Consider the following 22,578-nt stretch of genomic DNA (forward strand, 5'->3'; position numbering starts at 1 on the left):
TGATGAATTTGAGACATTAATCAACTGGGATGAAATTAAATGAAATGAAATGAGATGATATGGGATGAAATATAATCTCAGTAAAATGGTGGTAATTTACTAAGATTTTTTCAGTGGACTTTTTAGAGGATCCCGAGAAGTTACGTCCAGCGGCTTTATTTCATTTTCCCACATTTGTGCACTTTCACAGATATTAAACAGTTAATAAACCACCATTATTACACATTTAAACCTGAAGAAACACTAAATAGACAAAATAAAACAAATCACACAACTTCACTCTTCGCGTTCCCGCCAAAAAGTCCCCGATTTTGTAATAAGTTACGGTGTGGTTATTAAACATAATTTACTCCTCTGACATTGTTTATTAAGCAAAACGTTTCGAAGAAAAACTTTCTGTCCTGCCTAAATCTCACTATCCTACCTGTCTCGAGTAGTTATGTTTGCGGCATTAATTGTTTTGTTGAAATTTTTGCCGCGACGCAAAGGATGAAGTTGAGTTAACAGAAAACTTCAATTGTGTCAGCTCTGGTGAAATTGAAAACTTATGACGGAACGTTGTGTTATGAACTTCGGTGACCTTGAAGGATGACTGTCCAAGACTATTTCATCTCAGTCATCCACGCAAGAAGAAAAAAGTTGGATTAAATACTAAAGCCACCAAGTCTATGCAATGCTGTCATAAAATTAGTACCTACAAACTCAAAGTCACATAACCGCTATAAACATGATTGTACTACAATATCCGATAGGTGTAAATTACACGAATGTTTCATTCATAGTTTTATTCATTCACAAAACGTGTGTAACACCCGCGAAAAGTATCGGCGGTGTTGCCAAAATTACAAACTGAATCACGCAAAACAAACTTTGTTAACGTTTAGCGACCATTATAATTTTATAACGCCTCTGGGGTCGATCTCGGCCAAGGATCGAAAGAAAAAAAAATCCTTCCGCAAAGAATTTAGGAGTGTCCGAGACTCAGACCAAATCGGACTCGTTATAAATTTTGTGAAGATAACAATGCGTGCGTGTGGGTGTGTGGTACAGCGCTGACGAGTATAGTTACGGCACGCAATAACGCTAACAAGCGTGCGAGCGAGAAACATTTACATTTGTAGGGCGGCATCTCTATCTTGCCGTCGGCAACATGGCGCGCTGACTCGGGCGCAGGCTCGAATCGTATCGCCTGCCCACTCAAGGTTCGCTGACTGCCGTTCTTTTGTTTTTAATGTTGCCATAAAAAAGACAGGTTCCCAATTCTTGTGTGAATAAAAAACTTACCTTTTTTTTCATTAAGTAATATTTCAGCTCAAGAATATTGAGAAAATACAACGACATCGTAGTATGTTTCAGTATTTTAGAAAGAATGAAACAATCAAATGATAATTATATATAAGTTTCTCTTGAAATCCAAGAACCATTACTAGATTTCAAATATTTTAAGCACTCTCGCTTTTTATTAATAATAAATTTATGAGTAACGTTTTGCTTCACCTGTACTTCCGATCTTCGACATTTCATAAATTTTATTATGTGGTATTAACTTAGGTACTAAACGTTTTAAACGCTTTCTAATTTTTTTTTCTTTTTATTGATGCACAAAACAAATTACAACCATAGAAATAATAATTTTAAATGTTTTAAATGGCCTGAAGAATTGGTTAATATTACTTACCTACTTATTTCGTGACAATAACAATTAGTTTAAATTATAAACTACAATTATGTATTGAGCTCGATTATATTTAATTAATTATAGGAATGAAGCCTGTATTTACAGAACGGTGAGGAGAAGCGGTTCGGATTCCGGGAACCCTGGACCGCAGACGAAAACAGCGTCAAGCCGAGGACCTGCTCAAACCGAACGTCTGCATACCGATCGTTGGTTTTTTGTAAGCTTGAGTCGGTGCACACCGAGCTGTATCTGTGCGAGTGAGACGAGCCGAGTTGTGTGCGTGTCGGGCGCCTCGCCGCTCTCGCGTGCAGTGTACCCGCGACTCCCGGCCGGCCGCGGCCCGTTCGCGCTTCTCCGTCAAACTGACGCCGATAAACAAAATAATGACCAGTGTACCACATTACGTGCATCGCGAGTGCAATAAGCGACGACAGTGTGTGATAACGAGAATGTAACGTGCGTGTTGTGTCAAACGGATAGTGAAATATTTCAAATATTGGAGTTTTAGGCGCGTGGAGTGCGCCATGCTCGCAGTGTTTAGGTATGTGGAGACCGATTAATTATGGCCCATCAGTGTCGAAGGGGTCGGTGGCCTGCATTTTCGCTACCGGCTCTCGTTATTTTTGTAATCGGTGACAGATTTCGCGTGAGTCTAAGACCGCGGCGTGTGGCCGCTGGCGTGCTATTTACACGTTATGTTTTCGTTTACACGGTCGACCGTGAAATATTTTCTGTCCGCATCCGTTTGATTTTTTCGTATTTTACGTGCATCGGACTCAGTCCGCCGTCCGTTATCAGTTTCGTCGAAGTGTGTCGTGTAATTTACGAAGTAATTAATCTGTTATCGCCGCCGGTGTAGCGATGTGAGCGCGTGAGCATTGAACTTTGCATCTACTCGCGTTAGTTCTGTGGTCAAGTTTGAAAAATACCATGTTGCTGCTAACTATAGCAGTCAGTCTACGACTAAATCGTTATTTGTGACTTTTAATTCAATGTCGTAAACATATACTTAGATCTTAAAATCAAATTGTATGTAGATAACATAATAATACGAAATAAAAATGAAAAGTACTTACCTAATTAACATTCGTAACGCGAAAACTAGATTCCTATCTCGCATACAATATTGTTGATAAAACACATTATCATCTAGTAAACTCCCTTGTATTCTTTTATTATAAAAGTAAACAAATCAATTTCATAACAAAGACACATAGGTATACCCAGTGGTCACATATTATACGGTAAAAAATAAATAAATAAAAACATTTCCGTTAGATACCTATATTTTATACTCTATGGTCAGTTCGATTATAATTTTAGTCTTTACATACTTTTTCAGTTAAATACCTAATACACTTTTTAAATTATACTTATGTTCATAATACTATTGACTAAAGTAAGTACACCAAAACAAATAACAAAATACATATTTTTATTATTTTTTACCATTGGGTAACACTAAATAATCTATGGCACATCTTTTGCGTATATACCTGGATTTAATTTAGTATTACAATTATTATATATAACTACGAAACATACACTTCTTAGATACGTAATTATACTTCTTAGATACGTAATTATACTTACTTACTGAGAAAATTAACTCTTGCAATGAGTTTTTTCACGTAATGATTCATTGGCTACATTAACCACATTATTATGTTCATAGTTATATAAATAATTGGCCGTGATTATTGCGTTGATCTTAGGTATTGAAATTAACGTAAACAGACCGGAAAATAGTGTGAAAAATTACAAATAGTCGAGTTTTTATCGTGCTTAAACTCGACAAATGTTCACGATTGACTTCCACGGTGAAGGAATAACATCGTGTAATAAAAATCAAACCCGCAAAATTATAATTTGCGTAATTACTGGTGGTAGGACCTCTTGAGTCCGCGCGGATAGGTACCACCACCCTGCCTATTTCTGCCGTGAAGCAGTAATGCGTTTCGGTTTGAAGGGTGGGGCGGCCGTTGTAACTGTACTGAGAACCTTATATCTCAAGGTGGGTGGCGCATTTACGTTGTAGATGTCTATGGGCTCCAGTAACCACTCAACACCAGGTGGGCTGTGAGCTCGTCCACACATAGGCAATAAAAAAAATTTATTTAACAATACCGATGATTCGGTTCAACTAGCTACACTTATTCGAATAATCTTCATTTGAAAATTACAACATTTTAAACTAACGTTTTTTTTTTATTTATAAATAACGTGTTTGGAAATGCAAGTACGGATCTGAAAATGGCGGTTCGAAATGGCGCCATAGGCTTTTAAATACAGTGCAATATATTTCTACGTACTTTTTCCCGTCGGGAAGAGAACAGCGAGATTTCCGCGCTATTGAAATGTGTGTATGTTTTATTATTACAGAAGCTTAAACTTAACAATTTTGTTCGTAATATGTTCTCTGTTAGTATAGTATGTGTAAAAAAAATGGGAAAATATGTCAGATTTTCACCAAAAAAAAACCAAACTGTTACAATTCCGAAACAGGTAGAAAACATTCAACTAAAAACTTTATTGTTACAATTTTAATTAATTGAAAAAGTGCTTTTGGAATATTCTTATTAATACAGATAGAATATCAACATATTAAAGTCGGAAATTAACCTCATTTTAAACTACATACTTTAGTATGACAAATGGTCTAAATATTATTTTTGTCGTCGATAGACGTGCGTACGGCCCTCCCGATGGTACTATTTCAGTTGTGTTTTTTAATTTTTTCTGCCAATCGACAAAAAAATGTGCAAGTACAGAAAATAGTTACTTAAAGAGAAGAGCGTATTTTTTTAATTATGTGCATTTAAAATGTGCATAATCAAATACAAATTTTAGAAGTAATGGTGGAAGTTCATCTGTTAATTTCAATAAACTTTTCAATTAAATATATTTCGTAAAAAAATGCAAAATTATTGAATTGAATAAATAGCCTTTGATTTAACTAAACTACATTTGCAATCGAAAAAAACCTAAAAAAGGCATATTTGTAATACCTACTCGTATAAAAACGTCACGCGTCATTCCCGGTGCATCACCAAAAACATATTTCTACCAAAATAAAATGAATAAAAACCTTTTTGATCTGCGCACTATTTACCATAAAAACTCAAACGCTGACAAATATAGCGTGCTAGCAAAGCAATGTTTTGTTTAGCCAATATAGTCAACGGGTCTACCTGATGTTAATATCACATATGACCAGTTCTTGTTCTATTAATCTCTGAATATACAAAATATACATAAGAAAGTGCAGAAAATACAGAAGTAAAATGCAGAAAATGTTTACTTTTGATAGATTACTTAATTCATGACAAGCTGTCTTATGATTGAAGTGTAATAAATAATTCTTGAATTTCTTAATTCGGCAAAAGTTTCTAGTTTCACCAACATTGGGTCAAGGGCTGTGCTATCCTTCAAAACTGGAAATAAAAATTGGTTTGCGCCTCTAATAGACAGGTATATTGCCCGTGCGAGCTCTACCAATACCTAATATCAGAACTGAAGGCTTAGGAATTTGGGAGTTTGATAAGTAGCGCGTAGAACACGGGATAGCTTAACCTTACTCGTATTTTCTAATCAATAGTCGTATAGATTATTATCATTATAATATTGCTGCACATTGAGGTTGGTAAGAGAATGTTAACTATTAATATGGAAGGATATAGAGGAAGAGGTAGACCTAAGAAGAAATGGATGGATTGCGTGAAAGACGATATGGGTAATAGGGGAGTGAGCGAAGAAATGGTATATGATAGAAGAGTATGAAAGGAGAAAACATGTTGCGCCGACCCCAGGTGACGGAGAAGAGCAGAATAATGATGATGATATTGCTGCACATTAGATTTGTCAGACTTCCCTTTTATGGCACGTAACTATAATTTGACGTTAGCTTGTCAGTTATTGTTTTTTTATTTTATTTTTCCCGCCAATAAATTGCCGAGCCCATCAAATGTGGTCCTTTGCACCTGCGTTACAAAAACACGGGTTGCCGGCACTAAAATTTATTTTTACCGTACTGAAAATTATAATTCTAAGTTCATTTCGAACTAAGTGATCAAGTCGAAATGTTTTTATGGGGTAATAAAATGTAATTGTAAAAAATATTTATCTTTTCTGTACTGAGGTAATGTTGATCACTTCTTTATTGAGTGTAATGAAATACCGACTTGTTTATACAAGTTTTTATATACACATATTTGAAAAAAAAAAATTATAGTCCCAACTACAATTTTAATGTTTTTTTAATGGAGGTACGCCAAAAAAGGTGCTTAAAATGGTATTACTTTAATACTTTCGGTAAAATATAGACTTGCTCATACCAAACCATCAGGTAAACTTAAATGTTAATGGTTTTACATAGAAAGCTTTACGAAGGAAGCTATTAGAAACGAGAATTTAATAAACATGTTTGAATTGCGAATCTTTTAAATTCTACTTCAGAATACATACGTATACTTGTTAAACTTCAATTAAATTATCATTCACCCTAATAAAACACTTACACGTGTGTATAAACAAATTTACTGCCTGTCAAAATTTTTAACACAGAATTCTTAGTTAATTCGTTGAATTTGGTACATAATATGTATTATTATTATTAATTTTTGAATTACTTTTTTCCGTACGTTGTTCTCTATTGTCATTTTTACTTTATATACATATGTATATCATATATCGATAAAGTTATCATTGCCTACTTCATATCAAGGGGTGAAAGACTATTCAAATTTGTTTTAAGCGATATTTCTCTAAATACGCGACACTTATCTTTGTAATTGAAGATCCGTATTATTTGATATTAACAGTTTGATGTTTTTAAGTGAACTTCAATTAAGTTTATTCCATTCAAAATGGCGGAAAAAAATTTTTTATCATGATATTTCTTCTAAGCTTTATTAAAATTTAACCTTTAAATGGCTCTTCAGTAAAGTTGCCAAAAATGTAGCTTAAACCTAATAGTCTTTCACCTCTCGATATGTTTTCTTATCTAATATCCCGAAAAACACCGTCTTCATTAATTAACATATTTATTACGCGATCCTTTTTAGCATCTTAACTCTTAAGTAATAAATATTATATTGGTATAACAAACCTGTAGTAAATAAAGCCTGCTTGATAGATAATGCTACCGGATCTGTTGTCGCAGCACTGCCAACGCCTGTATAAGCATAAAAGTTTATAAGCAAAGTGCAAATGTGACATTGTTACTGGTAGTAGGACCTTTTGTGAGTCCGCGCGGGTAGGTACCCCCACCCTGCCTATTTCTGCCGTGAAGCAGTAATGCGTTTCGGATTGAAGGGGGGCAGCCGTTGTAACTATACTTGAGACCTTAGAACTTATATCTCAAGGTGGGTGGCGCATTTACGTAAGAGATGTCTATGGGGTCTAGTAACCACTTAACACTAGGTGGGCTGTGAGCTCATCCACCCACATAAGCAATAAAAAAAATGTTTTTTTTTTTTCGGTATTTCCCACCACTACGTCTGTCATTTTTCAAAAACTCCTCAGTAGGCGCTCTTTTAAGTCGTCGACGGCATCCAAATTAAACTGGCTTTCCATTTCTCCACCCTGTATATACAGAACTCGCGTAACACTAGCCCGATATAAAATTTAATCTTGCACCCAAATGACGATTTCACTCGTATCTTCCGATGTAAAATTGTTAATTTACTGCCTTATCTATTTATCTGTCGGTTCGACTCGATCTTAAAAACGTTTTAAGCGTATAACTGTTTTGCATACGGCTAGTTTACCATTCTAATACATTTGATCGTAAGCAAAAATTACAATTTAAGTATATGGACTGCGTTTATAACGAGCATTGGATTTTAACTCCTGATCCATTAACGGTGCTATTAGGTACCACAAGCACCGGTCGCCGTCCTCGTCGAACCCGCGCTTGCGATGAAGGGCTCGACGAGCGAATTAACCCAAAGACACAGCCCAAAGTTTCTCGCCGGATCTTCTCAGTGGGTCGCGTTTCCTATCCGGTGGTAGATTCTGCGAGCACTGCTCTTGCTAGGGCCAGTGTTAGCCACACTCCGGTTTGAGCCCCGTGAGCTCACCTACATGTTAGTGCGAAGCTGAAATAGCCGCTCAAGGCTATCAGCATAGGTAGGAAAAGAAGGATGTTAAAATGAATAGGAAGTAGAATCTAGTCTGAAAGGTAATTTCATGGGATATGTGTGTTCTGGATCTGTTAAGGTTTTTTTTCCTGCTTAAACGTGTCAATGAGTTCACAGCCCACCTTGTGTTAAGGCTTTACTGGAGCTCATAAACATTAATAGCATAAATGCCACCATCCATTTTAAGACATAAGTTCTAAGTCTCTTAGCGTCGTCGTGGCCTAAAGGATAAGACGTCCGGTGCATTCGTATCGAGCGATCCGACTGCCGGTGTTCGAATCCCGCTGGCGGGTAACAATTTTTTTAATAAAATATGTACCTAACAAATGTTCACGATTTACTTCGATGAAGGATTAATATAGTGTAATAGAAATCAAACCCGCAAAATTATAATTTGCGTAATTACGTAATTCGGACGTCTTGTGAATCCGCACGGGTAGGTACCAACCACCACCCTTCCTATTTCTGCCGTGAAGCAGTAATGCGTTTCGGTTTGAAGACTGTGACAGTCGTTGTACTGTAAAAACTGAGGCATTAAAACTCATGTCTCGAGATGGTTGGCGGCATTTACGTTGTAGACGTCTATGGAAATTGAAAACAATTGAAAACCAGGTGAACTGTGGGCTCGTCAATTCATCTAAGTAATAAACAAAAAACCTACATAATGGTAACTAAAGAGTAAAACAAATTTGCTGTCGCGTAAAATAATCCGAGTCACAGTGTCATATGCATCACGCGAGCAACAAGCTATGTGATTTCTTCGCCGTGATGCTTCAAGAAAGTATGAACGGTTTCGGTGCCAAAGATGGCACAGCCGTAATACAGTTGAGACTGTCTCAAGACTGGTGGCGTTTTTTATTGTAATCTCTATAAGATCCAAAAAGGGGCAGCTAGATCTTATTCAAACCGGACTGAACTAGCTTCGCAGCGGGAGAAGGTGAAATAGTGGTGTTCACTCGTGCGGGTATTTCTTGGGATCGATGACGGAATTCACTTTATAATTCTGTAGGATGTATAAATGGGCATGAATGAAACCACTATGTATGAATGAGCAGGAAAATCATTATTTTGTTGATTCCAAGCACCGGTCACCGTCGAACCCGTCGGAATATAACGGAGGGTTCGGCGTGAAAATGAACCCATAGATAGCCCACTAAGTTTCTCGTCGGGTCTTCTCATTGGATCTCGATTCCGATCCGGTAGTAGATTCAGTGAAGTACTGCCCTTGTTAGGGTTAGTATTAGCAAATTTTCTAGGCTAAGCCCCGTGAGCTCCCCTACGCGTTCGGTGAATCTAGCATAGAATAGGTAGACAAAAACATAAATTACTATGTTGGTTAATTGGTATTAAAGAAATAAATAGATACGCTTTGTAACACCCCGTATGTTCTTCTATTACGAACACCCTGTGAACGCTTTCCTGGTTTAAAAAAAAAAAAAAACTTAACATTAAATAATTCGTGCGACTCGCTATGAGAACAGGGCGAGAGTTGGGAATCTTAATGCGTTCGTGTTGTCTTGTAACGCACTTGTTGAATACTGAATGCGCCGCCGCTTGTAGGGCATTCGAAAAAAACATCTCGAGAACGTAAGTAAGGTAAGGTGCTCGTATTAGTGCTGTTATTCGATACAATGGGCGGCCATTATCAATGTCCATCTCTAAATTGTGGTCACGGGTGATTTGTATAACAACCGGAGGCGAATTACAGAATAATCTAGAATTTTTTATTTATTTAATTAAATTCGGTTAATGATGGTAAGGCGTTTAGTGTGTCCGCGTGGGTAGATACCACCGCCTATATAACCGCGGGTAGATAGCTTAAGTTACTCCTTGCTATGCTTGCTAGCTAACTACCAGTGAAAGTCTCGTCAAAATCGGTCCAGCCGTTCCAGAGATTAGCCGGAACAAACAGGCAGACAAAAATTGTAAAATTAAACTGTTTTATACATAAATGAAAGGCAATAACCATTTTCGATGCGCAAAAAAAATATTTTTCTAGGTCTTTTAAAATCATTTCAATCCTACAGCTAGATTCGTTAAAATATTTTTTTTTTCAGGCATTTCGACTTTAAATTAGTCTACTGTAAAGTTCACGCATTGTCGCTTAGTCACGTTTGCCTTTCAAGCGTCGATATGCATGTAGTAAAAAGCGGCTATTTCAATATTACAAATAGACATTCTAATTTTATTTATATGTATAGATATAGTAAGACGAAATGAAAATGAGGTTGGTAAGAGAGTGTTAACTATGAATGTGGAAGGATATAGAGGAAGAGGTAGACCTAAGAAGAAATGGATAGCTTGTGTGAAAGACGATATGGGTAAGAGGGGAGTGAGCGAAGAAATGGTATATGATAGAAGAGTATGAAAGGAGAAAACATGTTGCGTCGACCCCAGGTGACTGGGAGAAGGGCAGGATAATGATGATGTATAGATATAGTAAGTCGTCCACATCACCCTTTAAGTTGAAGCCATATACTGATTTGCCATTTGCTAGTTTATACGCAAATTTATTTTTATTTATGTTATTCCATTATCGTGAAAGCTATTCGTGGAAATATATTAAATACATGTTTCCTTAGAGAAATGGGTACTGGCTTATGGGATTAGAACACCGGCACAGTCGCTCGGCAAGAGTATACCGGTGTTATTATCCTTTAGGCCACGACGTCTTGAACGATATCTAAGAAATGAAAAAGGAGTTATAACTAAAATCGTATATATCTACAACCTATATTGCAATCAGTGACGTCACGCTGTTTCGCTGGCTGTAACCTTAATAGCTCTAGAGTCTAGTATTGACAAATCTAGGTAAAAACGTTTTAACTCACAAATATACCTTTCGCACCTACTCATTATTAGATATTGTGGACGAATAATTTCAAGAAAAACAGCAAAACAAAATATAGGTGATCATTTAAATTTTAAATTACGCTAAATATCCAAGACTAGTGGGCCGCTTCGGCTTCGCTCAGGTCTTTAACAAAAGTTTCAGTAAGGATCCCTAATTTTTGTTAAAAAAAATAACTTATGTCACTCGGAGATAGTGTAGCTTCCAGACAATGAAGGAATTTTTCAAATCGGTTCAGTAGTTTCGGAGCCTATTCAATACAAACAAACAAACAAATCTTTCCTCTTTATAATATTAGTCCAAGATAAAGTGATGGAAAAAATTGTAAAAAAGCGAAATTACATATAGTTAAAGATTGTTATTAATAACCTTGAAATAAGAACTAATGCATTGTGGTATAAATTAGCAAGACGGTGGCGTGAAAATTGATCCTACATTATAATACGCTTGTATCAGAATAAATCCTACCAATCTCTAACTCCATAGTATTGGACGAGGAAATGACGACGATTTATTAAATTTCTGTAGTCTAGCGTGGTTTAGTGTTACGACAGATCTTTTTTTTTGCTTAGATGGGTGGTCGAGCTCACAGCCCACCTGGTGTTGTGGTTACTGGAGCCCATAGACATCTATAACGTAAATGCGCCGCCCTCCTTGAGATATAAGTTCTAAGCTCTCACTATAGTTACAATGTTCCAATGTTCAGCCATTAAGGAACACCACACTCCATTTAAGATATTAAAATACAAAATGTAATAAACTATAAGTCGAACCACGTTTGGATACGTTGTTTACGAGTAACCATAAAGACCACATTTCAAATCCACGTTGTCTGTAACTTGTGGAATTCAAATTATCGGGTCCGCGCTGTGGTTGGCACTAACACGATTATTTTAATATTTATATATTTTTTAATTCTGGGTTTTTATATGTCTCATAATGTACCATCGGTATTTACAGTATGGGATAAATAAAGAGTAAAGTGTTTTTAATCTTCTTCTTTTTCTCCACCTTATCCCACTAGGTGGGGTCAGCACAGCTAATTTTTCTCTTCCATTCTCTTCTATCAGCCGTCATCTCAACACTCACTCCTCTCTCTCTCATGTCGTCATTCACACACTCCATCCATATCTTCTTCGGTCGACCTCTTCGCCCTTTACCTTGCACTACCATTTCCATACATCTCCTAGTCACATGCATCTTCTCTCTACGCGTCACATGTCCATACCACGCTAACCATCCGCAGTAGTGTTTTTAATCGTAGTTCAATAAGTTTGTAACGTTAAACATGGAGAACACCAAACAAAAACGGAACTACTATAATTGTGCGCCTGGTAGTATAAGACAAAGTATGTATGTAGTATCAGAACACGTGGAGGATCTTCCGTCGGGTAGACTGATCAGGAATAATGCCCTTATTTTTTTGGGCCAGGCCTCTAACTTCCTACGAGGTTCCCGCACTGGATATATGGGACCCGGTGGCTTAAGATGCTTAAGATAATACGCCCAATGCCCCCTGTACGTAAGCACTAGACGCGCAGAAGAGTGGTGCTGAGTGATAAAACTCACCTCATGACGGCCACGACCATTCACTCAGGAGTGTTGTGATAAAGAACTGCCCGAAAATTATCTGAAATTTGTGTGCTGTCTGACTACATCTCCCACGAAGTATTGTGTATTTTAGTTCGATTTTAATATCGATCTAATTTCTCAAGGCGGGCAATGGAATTTCCCTTGTATCTTGGTAACCTAGCACTGGTAGCCGTTTGATTGTTATCACCTTGAAATCAATTTATTACCAAATAATATCACAAGGAACATTTTCATTTTCAGTTTATTTACGAAAACTCTCTAGTGGCATCCCTATAGTCAATGTTGTTAGAATTCAAATAGGCTCTTAGTTGTCATCGCGCGAGGCACTTTTCGTAGTATTAATCCCTGTTAATAACAATGATACGAGGTCAAGCTTTTAGTCTTATTGGGTTTAAATTGAACATACGATTTATTAATGAAATTCCATTAAATAGATTTAATGGTTAGGTGAAATATTAACAATTTAAAACGTTCTAGAACATTCTGTAACAGATACGCATCGCGGTTCCGCCGGTTTTGAATTTGCTGTTCTTGAGTAATGAAATACGATTCATTTCCGTTGAAACCGTAAAAACCGTTGCTGACTGAATGAAGGACACACATAATGTTCGCATTTATTATTATTCTTAAAGTTTAGTATTCAGTAGTAAGCTGACTTAATATAAATACTGATACTGGTATGGGATGTTCTTTTTTCAAAAATAACATTATTTTGAAATATGTCTGCTTCGACCCATATACGATTCATTTAAAGTCCAAAATAACTTTATTTAGACCGTTACGTAAAAAAAAAATAACACTATCGGATTGTTGGGGTTTTCTAGGAAATTGGGGCTCGTTGTTGTATCGAAAAACGTCGTAAGGACCAAAATATGTTCTCAAAAACGCGTCTTAACTAATAACCTTTATATACTTCAGAATAGAGTTAAAATGGATTGACTATTGACAACTGTGTAATCTGTAATCACCATAGGGTTGTCTCATTAAATAATGGATAGTGTAAAGTTTTTTTTTTTAAATATTAGAACTCACATATATTTTTTTATAAATTTATTATGATGGCAACGGTCGAACTCGCTGTTATGACCACAAGTAATGGTTTGACCTCGGATCTTTTATTTATAATATAAAAATATATTTTATCAATCATGAACCTTAACCTTATGAAATCAAAAAATATTTTTGCTCAAATTTATCTTGTATACTGACAGTGTCATATATTTTTTTTTGGAGACAGTTTAAGCGGCATCCTGTAGCATTGTTAGTGACATACAAACTTAAACGCAAATACTGCCTTAAAATATGTGAATGTGGTATAAAGAGTGCCCACTTATTACCATGTCGTCGCACAATACAGTTTTAAAGTGTGACCCGATTAGGATTAGTCGAACGTACTGGCCCTCTGTAATGCCGACAAATAGAACAATTACTATTTTATTTGTTAATATACACAAAATTATTAGTCGTGTTTTTGTGGTTACGTAAACTATGATTCGTGGTTCGATGCTTTTGAGTCACATCATATACGTAAAATATTATAATTCGGTGCGTTTTTTGAGTTTCTTCTTCAAATGAATAATCTTAGATTTGAAAATCCTTTGTTTTTTTTTTTTCTTTAATAAATTTGTTGAGAATAATTTTGTCGTTCAAACGCTGGCTTATTTTTCAAATAAAAAACGAAGCTCACAAAGAGAAACTTAAATTGCAAGCGAAATCGCGAAATTACAATGAAAATAAATACCGAACTCGAATCTTTTCTTAATAAATCACACAATAAAAAAAAAACCGTACACAAATTATTTTGCGTTATCATGAAAGGTGTCAAGAAATATCCTTTTAACAAATAACGTGGGCGCTTCGGGTCCCACCGAATTCCGACGCTTAAAACTCCAACTGCGGGGATGTACGTACGTATAATAATAATCGTTTTCTCAACAAGCTCACGCACATCCGAACCGGTTCGTAGGCTTGGTTTCTTCGAAAAAACACCAAGTCAAATAAAAACGAACCTTAAACTCGGAATGGTAGATATCAAAATTGAATAACTTAGGAACACTGTTCGCGACTTGTTCGTTATAAAATGATTGTGACTGTTTGTTTGTTTTTTTTTTTTTTTAAATAAATGGAACATTTTTTTTTTCAAATGATAGCATAGACGTGAAAATTGAAAATAGAAAGTGTTAGATAGAATTTACTAACGAATTCTATATTCAAAGGAATAGTTAATTGTAAATTGGTAGTAATAACGTTTGTAAAGTACACACACCAACAAAAGGCTTATTAAAATTTCAGAGATTACTTCAATAAAATTTTGAGTTAATTTTTAATTCTATTCTCGTGTCGTGTGTTGCAAACCAAGGCCACAACTAAATTCAACTAAATCATGAAAACGTTCAAATAATTTTTAATATGCGGATTAAACTTTTCATAAATTCGTTCACTTTGAACATCAATCCTTTGTATTCGCAGAGCTTTTATCTTCAAAACGTATTTCTATTGTTTCGTGCGCGCTGATCTTGCTACGGCTTAGGGCGAAAAAAAATGCAATAAAGAGAAAATAAAAAGCAAGGTCGGGTGAAGGCGTTTGTATGTTTTACGACTTCCAATTTTAAAAGTTTAATTCCATTCGAATTTTATCGACAGTTTTAATACCGTAGGGTTTTTAGATATATGTATGTATATACGAAGATGCAAACCTCTTTTGGTTAGTTTTCTCTCAACTATATGTATTTACGGGGTATTAATAATACTATCGTTCACCAAATGGTCCGATTACTGATATTTTACATTTATAACGTTTTCTCTATTGACATTTTTAAGGACAAAAAGGGGGGTAAATTTTGAATTGATAACAAATACTAAAGCTCCTCTGTAATTTTTCATAAATAAAATAAGTTATAAAAAAAAAAATATTCGTGAACCAAAGGAGAATAAGCGAATTTACTGTTTTGTCAAAAGTTGTTCACACAAAAGTTAGTAATTAACTAGTCTTAAACAATCATAAAATTGGTTGACAAGCAGATCGTAAAATATAAAATAGTACAAATGTCTTGTCGTTGTCTATATATAGATTAGTTTGACAACGTATGAGACTGTTTAGGTATCCTTGAAGTTACACTGAAGTCGGCGTGGCCTAAAGGATAAGACGCCCGATGCATTCGTATCGAGCGATGCGAGTGAGCCGGTATTCAAATCCCGCAGGCAGGTACCAAATTTATCTAATGAGATAGGTACATGTTTTATTAATTACTTCTCCACGAAGTAGTAAATATCAAATTCAGAAAGAAAAATTACGTCATTACCGGTGGTAGGACGTTTTGTGAGTCCGCAAGAGTAGATACCTACCATACCTATTTCTGCCGTGAAGCAGTAGTTTTTGGAAGGAGGTATTACTGGTAGCCTGAAGGCTTTTCCAGTTTCACCGGGACAGGAGGGCCGTGACGCAGTAATGCATGTCCATGTAAAGGGTGAGATAGCTGTTGTACTTAGAAAAAATTTGGAATCCATGTCTCTAGGTGGGTGGCGGCAGGCTCCAGTAACCCCTTAACACCAGGTGGGCCGTGATCTAAGCAATAAAAAGAGTCAGAACCTTGATACTGTGAAGGATCAATTCAAGTCTACCTGATACTAACGGACTACAAGGGCACACAACAAAAAATATCACTAAAACGAAACCCTATTGTGTTTTTGGACACAATACCCCTTGAATATTATTTTTATTACTTTTTGTTTTTATTAACAATAGAAAACAGTACTAGAAAACTGGAAAAAAAATTGTTCTTCCCGTGAATGTCGTAGGCGACTAATAGATTCACCGGAGAATGAGTTGCAGCGGCCTTTGGCGATTTATTGTATGAGCGTACTGCTGTCGCCAACCGTCATTTACGTAAATTAAGGATCAAAAGTTTATTAAAAGTTTTGAAGGTAGAAACACGAAGTTCAATATTAAAGCTTCGGACACAACATAACGTGTATAATAACTGTAATGTACCTACACAATGTCACGTCAATAATGGTGGTAGGACCTCTTGCGAGTCCGCGCGGCTGGGTACCACCACCCTGCCTATTTCTGCCGTGAAGCAGTAATGCATTTCGGTTTGAAGGGTGGGGCAGCCGTTGTAACTATACTTGAGACCTTTGAACTTATATCTCAAGGTGAGTGGCGCATTTACATTTACGTTGTGGATGTATATGGGCTCCAGTAACCACTTAGCACCAGCTGGGCTGGGAGCTCGTCCACCCACCTAAGCAATAAAAAAAACCACATGTCACAGGTTTGCTTGCTCTTTGTCTGGGTGTTTATTACGTGTATAATATGTATCTCTTTAAACGTCTCTTATCCTCTCTCTCTCTCTCTCTCTCTCCTCCCAGCTATTTATCCCACATGGTGGTGTGTTCAGCTTTCCTTAGTGTAAGGAAATGCCTCCACTTCGCTCTGTCTTCGACATCCTCGTCAGCAACATCGCATTCTCTTTTGTTCTTCAGCACTACATCCTTCCACATTTTCTTTAAACGTCTATAAGTATGTATGTCAGTCTCTAGTACCCATTATATGGGCAGGATGACCGGTGGCCGGAGATGGTCGGAACAAATTCGGTCTTGTCTGGATATGAAGCTCTATAATGCCCTCCACATGGCCAAGGATCGCAGCAGATGGAGAACAATCGTACAAGAGAGATTGATGCAGCGGGGAAGTCACGACCCTCAGTAATGACGAGAACCACGGAAGGAGGAGGAGGATCGTCCGTGATTCGTTTCCTAGAGTAAATCAGTAAATCATGCGAGATTAAACATTAAAATTAATAAAATATTTTGTATCTCAGGAATGTGGACAACATAGGATCATAATAACAAATTACATTATTATTTTTGCAACGTTTCGGCCTTTTGTTAGACCTTCATCAGGCATCTAAAAATTACACATATTGATAACCAACAATATAAAAATAACAATTGTCAACACTACAATATTTACCATAATATTAATTTCAACAATCACTATCTTACACTGCACAGTTGCCTTAGTCATCATAAATTAATACAAATCAACAAAGCTGATAAATTAGTTAATTATTATTTTTGATTTTAGAATTAATTAAAAATTAAAATTAATTAATTAGTTTTAATTAAGTCTACGATCAGCGAAATCCTTGCTTGTAAACCGACTCACTTCAGCTGTTTATGCAAATACCTAAGCCTTGCCAAATTTGGTTTCCAACTAAACAGACTAACGGCCTATATAGTGTTAAACGGCTACCTGCCTAGATTTCACCGTTGTACTACCTCAAGCGGGCTCGCTATACAGGGTGTTGTTTTAAACCATTGATATTTACGAAATAAATTATGGATAATGAATGCCAACTATTTATCTATTATTCTAAATTAAATATTCAACGGTAGGCTGTGTTCTCACCTGGCTATAAACATCATAAAAAGACAAGCTATAATCTATACCAGTGATTCTCAACCTTTTTTTTTTGTTGCGGCACATATTTAACGATTTCAAAATTTGGCGGCACACAAAAAAAAAGATAAAAATTATTTACTTATTACAACACACTGCATAAATAGTTTATAAAAAAATTTTAATATACGAAATAAACTAAAATATACTATAATTTTTTTTTGTGGATTTAAATATATAATATTCATGTTTAAAATATTTTTCTTTTAAAATGATATAATTTAATAATATTAACATTATTATATTATATAATTTGGCGGCACACTTTTGAAATTTGGCGGCACACAAAAGTGCCGCGGAACAGTGGTTGAGAATCACTGATCTATACTATTATAATATATAAATCTACACTGGTTTTACGGATGTTCCGTTATAACTACTGAACCCTGCATCCGAGTGACTTGAAATTTGGTATCCATGTAGAAAATACATGTACTTAATGGATAGGCTAATATTTATATGAGTGTTGGACTCTCTACACCAGTTGCGGGGGCGTTAATCATGAGAATCTTTGTGGGGGTGAGAAATAATAATGTCAATTTTAAATGTCCAGCGAAGCGGACGGGTACAGCTATTAATTAATAATATTATATAATGTATTATACGGTACCTACATTCGATGGGTTTCAACAAATTAAATTGAGAATAAACGAGAGAGTGAGAAGCATTGTCGAGGAAGCCTAGCGTGTGGTCACTACGCTACGGCAATCGCAGTGGGCGGTTTTTGCAATAATGCTTAGAATATTCTGAGTACAGTTGAAGAGAAAAGTTTTTATGATTCCTTCTTCTAAATAATTCATAACGGGAGATTTCTGTTATTAGTGCTTAAGGAATATGACGCAGAATAAAAGGAGATACGTAAACGACACCGTTGCTTTTACTATGTTTTTAACATAATTATTAACACAGGCTATTTAAGTGCCAACATTTTGAAGAACTGTTTTCTTCACTCTGTTACTTCATAATATTATTACCTAGTATTCGCTTCAGTATTTATAGTAATATAGAAATTAATTCTCGCGTTTTCAAAATATTCAAAAGCGCCAACTCAACGTCCTCTTAACTGTCTACCACTTAAAAACATTAATGTAAAATTATTGAAAAAAAAGTCGAGGCCTAAAACCATAAAAGAATTTTTTTAATGGAAACAACAATGACTTTTCTTCTCACCAGTACGAAGTTCGTTTAGCTCGACGGCTGCAAAACCCGAGCGCATAATTAAATCATTGCTATTGTAAACGAACAGTTTAACTCGTGTAAATAAAAATATTGTTAAATCATTTATTAAAGCGAGACGATCAGGAAGCAAACAAACGTTTGATTCACTGTTTGAGAGTGAACGCAGTCTTTGATGCATTGTTTTAAACTTTTGCAGCTGGAAACATATTATAAATGCTACCATGTATTTGAGAGGTTTTTACCAAGCTTTTTTTTATTGCTTAGATGGGTGGACGAGCTCATAGCCTACCTGGTGTTAAGTGGTCACTGGAGCCCATAGACATCTACAACGTAAATGCGCCAACCACCTTGAGATATAAGTTCTAAGTTTCTCATTAGTTACAACGGCTGCCCCACCCTTCAAACTGAAACGCATTACTGCTTCGCGGCAGAAATAGGTGAGGTGGTGGTAGCTGCCCGTGCGGACTCACAAGAGGTCCTACCACCAGTAAAGCTGACATTAAAATATGAGTTCCTAATATTTCGGCGACGGTGCAAGCGCCGTAATATTTATGATGTTTTTTTCGGATTCTTTCGAGAATAAATATATTTTCTAACTACTATCTGAGCTAACAGGCTAGCTGACGGTAAACTGGCGGTTACAGTAAAACATGGAACCATAGGATCAAAGCGGTCACTTACCACACGGGACCTCCAAACCTCGCTGAAGAATGTGTTAAGGTAGCGCAGAAACATTAGGGGAGTTCGATTTCATTGCAATAGTAAAAAGGAGTCAAAAGGATCACTTCTTATAACTCCATGGAAAGAAACCAGACCCATTGCAAGTTTCGATTTATCATCATCATCAGGATATAGCAGTCCACTGCTGGACATAAACCTCACAAACTACATATTACTTAGCACGATCCTCGACTTCTCTCATCCAGCTCTTGCCAGATAGACAGAACAACTCTAGCCCGAACTTACATAGTTCGTCAATTTGAAACTAATTATTTGTCGAGCATTCCCCGTGATGTCACCCACCAAAGCAATACAATAACTCGAAGGTCAACATCATATGTAGGATTGAAAAGCGAGGATGCGTATCGAAATGTCTGAGAAGCTAGCCACGAATTCCTGAATACTTTTGTAGCGGTAGTTATAGTCGGAAGGTATTTGCCAGATGTCTAAATCGCTCTAAGGACGTTAAAGGCCTTGGAGCCATCAGCGATCTTTTTGTCCTATGGAGCAATTTCACCAATTCCTTTGAAGATCTTCCGTCGTTATCTCCAAGTACCGATATTTAATTCCAGTAATGCCGTAACTACAGGAATATTTGGATTCGCCGAATTGTTGCATGACAGTCGTCGTGGCCTAAAGGATAAGACGTCCGGTGCATTCGTGTTGAAGCGATGCAACGGTGTTCGAATCCCGCAGGCGGGTACCAATTTTTCTAATGAAATACGTACTCAACAAATGTTCACGATTGACTTCCACGGTGAAGGAATAACATCGTGCAGTAAAAATCAAACCCGCAAAATTATAATTTGCGTAATTACTGGTGGTAGGACCTCTTGTGAGTCCGCACGGGTAGGTACCACCGCCCCGCCTATTTCTGCCGTGAAGCAGCAATGCGTTTCGGTTTGAAGGGTGGGGCAGCCGTTGTGACTATACTGAGACCTTAGAACTATATCTCAAGGTGTGTGGCGCATTTACGTTGTAGATGTCTATGGGCTCCAGTAACCACTTAACACCAGGTGGGCTGTGAGCTCGTCCACACACAAGCAATAAAAAAAAAAAAAAAAAAAAACATTCGTAAAAGGGATTTTTTATGGCCTTTGCAGGCGGATGGTCATACACCCCACTTGATGGTGAACGGTTACCGTCGATTATTGACGTCATCAAAGCCAGGGACTTTAATTCCAGTAATGCCGTAACTACAAATAAGATTATTTGGATGCGCCGAATTGTTACATGACATCCGTAAAAGGGATTTTTTATGACCTTAGTAGGCGGATGATGATACACTCCACTTGATGGTGAACGGTTACCGTCGATTATTGACGTCATCAATGCCAGGGACGTAGCCATGTCGCTGCCTACCTGTTTAAATAAACGAAGTCCCGAACAACCTAAAAGTTACCTACTAGTCTTGTTATTAAACTGGTAACAAAAGTGACATTCATTTGAACACCCATATATAGGACTTCCAAGAAAAAAATCCAACCTTGAAGCGTTTTCATAACAGCTTTGTTAACTACAGAGCAATGAATTGCACACTTCTTCGAACTATGACACAGTACAAGCTAGTTTAGAACAAAAACAATATTTTATCATATTATTATTAGAACGTGGCCCGAAAGCGTAATACGACACTGCCACATGCTACTGTATTCTTACGAAATTAGGGACGCATTGAACCGTCACGTTAAGAATGCAATTATAGTCTTTATTTTCATAGAGACGAATGCGAGGTTCGATTGAACGTGTCCCGGAACGTCTCAGACAGGAGATATGTGACGAATTCGTAACGCGACACCGAATGCAGGCCTGTGTCAATGCTTTCTTTTCAAAAAAAAAGAACACATGCTTTTTTTTTAATTCAAATTTACGTATTGATTATCGATTTTCTTTTGTTTACAATTATTATTTTTTATAATTAAGGCCTTCTCACTCCGATTCGATGTTAAGCGATTATCCCACCCATCTTCAAATAATATATTTTAAGGGATTTTATGACCTGGTAACTAAGGCCTTTAAGTCGTGTCTTGAAAAATGATAATATGGAGTGAAATGAAATGAAGGTGATTAATTTGAGACATTAATCAACTGGGATGCAATTAAATGAAATGAGATGATATGGGATGACATATAATCTCAGTAAAATGGTGGTCATTTACTGAGACTTTTTCAGTGGACTTTTTGGAGGATCCCGAGAAAATACGTTCAGCAGCTTTGTTTCATTTTTCCACATTTGTGCACTTTCACAGATAAAAAAGTTAATAAACCACCGTTGTTACAATGAAAACAAAATGAAATACAAAATAAAAAACAAATAACACAACTTCACTCCTCGCGTTTCCGCCAAAAAGTCCCTTCAAATAATAGAACCCAGTTGCATACAGATAACGGATGCATTGCATTGAATCGAAACCTACCACTTCGTTGTTGAGTAAATATTTCATTAAAAAGGGACACAAAAAAATGTTCATCGCATTTTATTAGCGACTCATATCAACGATACCATGAGCCATATAAAAACAAATTCCTACACTCAGTTAATTTTCCGACATTAGATCTAATTAACTTAGTTTAATTGTGTAGATTCATACAATAAACATTGCACCGTTATTTACTGACCCCGCAAACTGTTGGATAATTTACATTTTAATAGTTTTTATTAGTTTACGCTCGCCGAAAAGAAAGAAATACGCTTTAAACGCCAAACGCATATGGCAATAACAGTGTTAATAACCGCGGCTACTCGTGTCACACCTTAGCGTGTCCGATATATTGTTTTGACTTTCAGAATTAATGGCAACATTTGATTATTATAATTGCCACCTCGAATTTGAGATACATGAGAAATACAAACTAACGATTTATTATTATTTTTGTCTTTTCTTTATCCTTTTTTCACGTTACAATCTTTAGATATCTCTCGGTTCTAGCTATGGGCTAGGTTCTACGTCGA

General features: G+C 36.4%; 1 protein-coding gene across 6 annotated transcripts in view; it reads left to right on the plus strand.

The window, feature by feature from the left end:
• The first annotated feature begins 1,584 nt into the window (after positions 1–1,584).
• The window catches only part of LOC101742450 (protein pangolin, isoforms A/H/I/S), a 229,780-nt gene continuing 208,786 nt past the window's right edge, over positions 1,585–22,578 (plus strand). For all 6 annotated transcript variants that reach the window (XM_038020919.2, XM_038020920.2, XM_038020921.2 and 3 more), the window contains exon 1: positions 1,585–2,219. The gene's annotated coding sequence lies outside the window, so the exon portion shown is untranslated. The remainder of the gene's footprint in view (positions 2,220–22,578) is intronic.

The sequence above is a fragment of the Bombyx mori genome, chromosome 27 (genome assembly GCF_030269925.1).
Source record: "Bombyx mori chromosome 27, ASM3026992v2".
Lineage (NCBI taxonomy): Eukaryota > Metazoa > Arthropoda > Insecta > Lepidoptera > Bombycidae > Bombyx > Bombyx mori.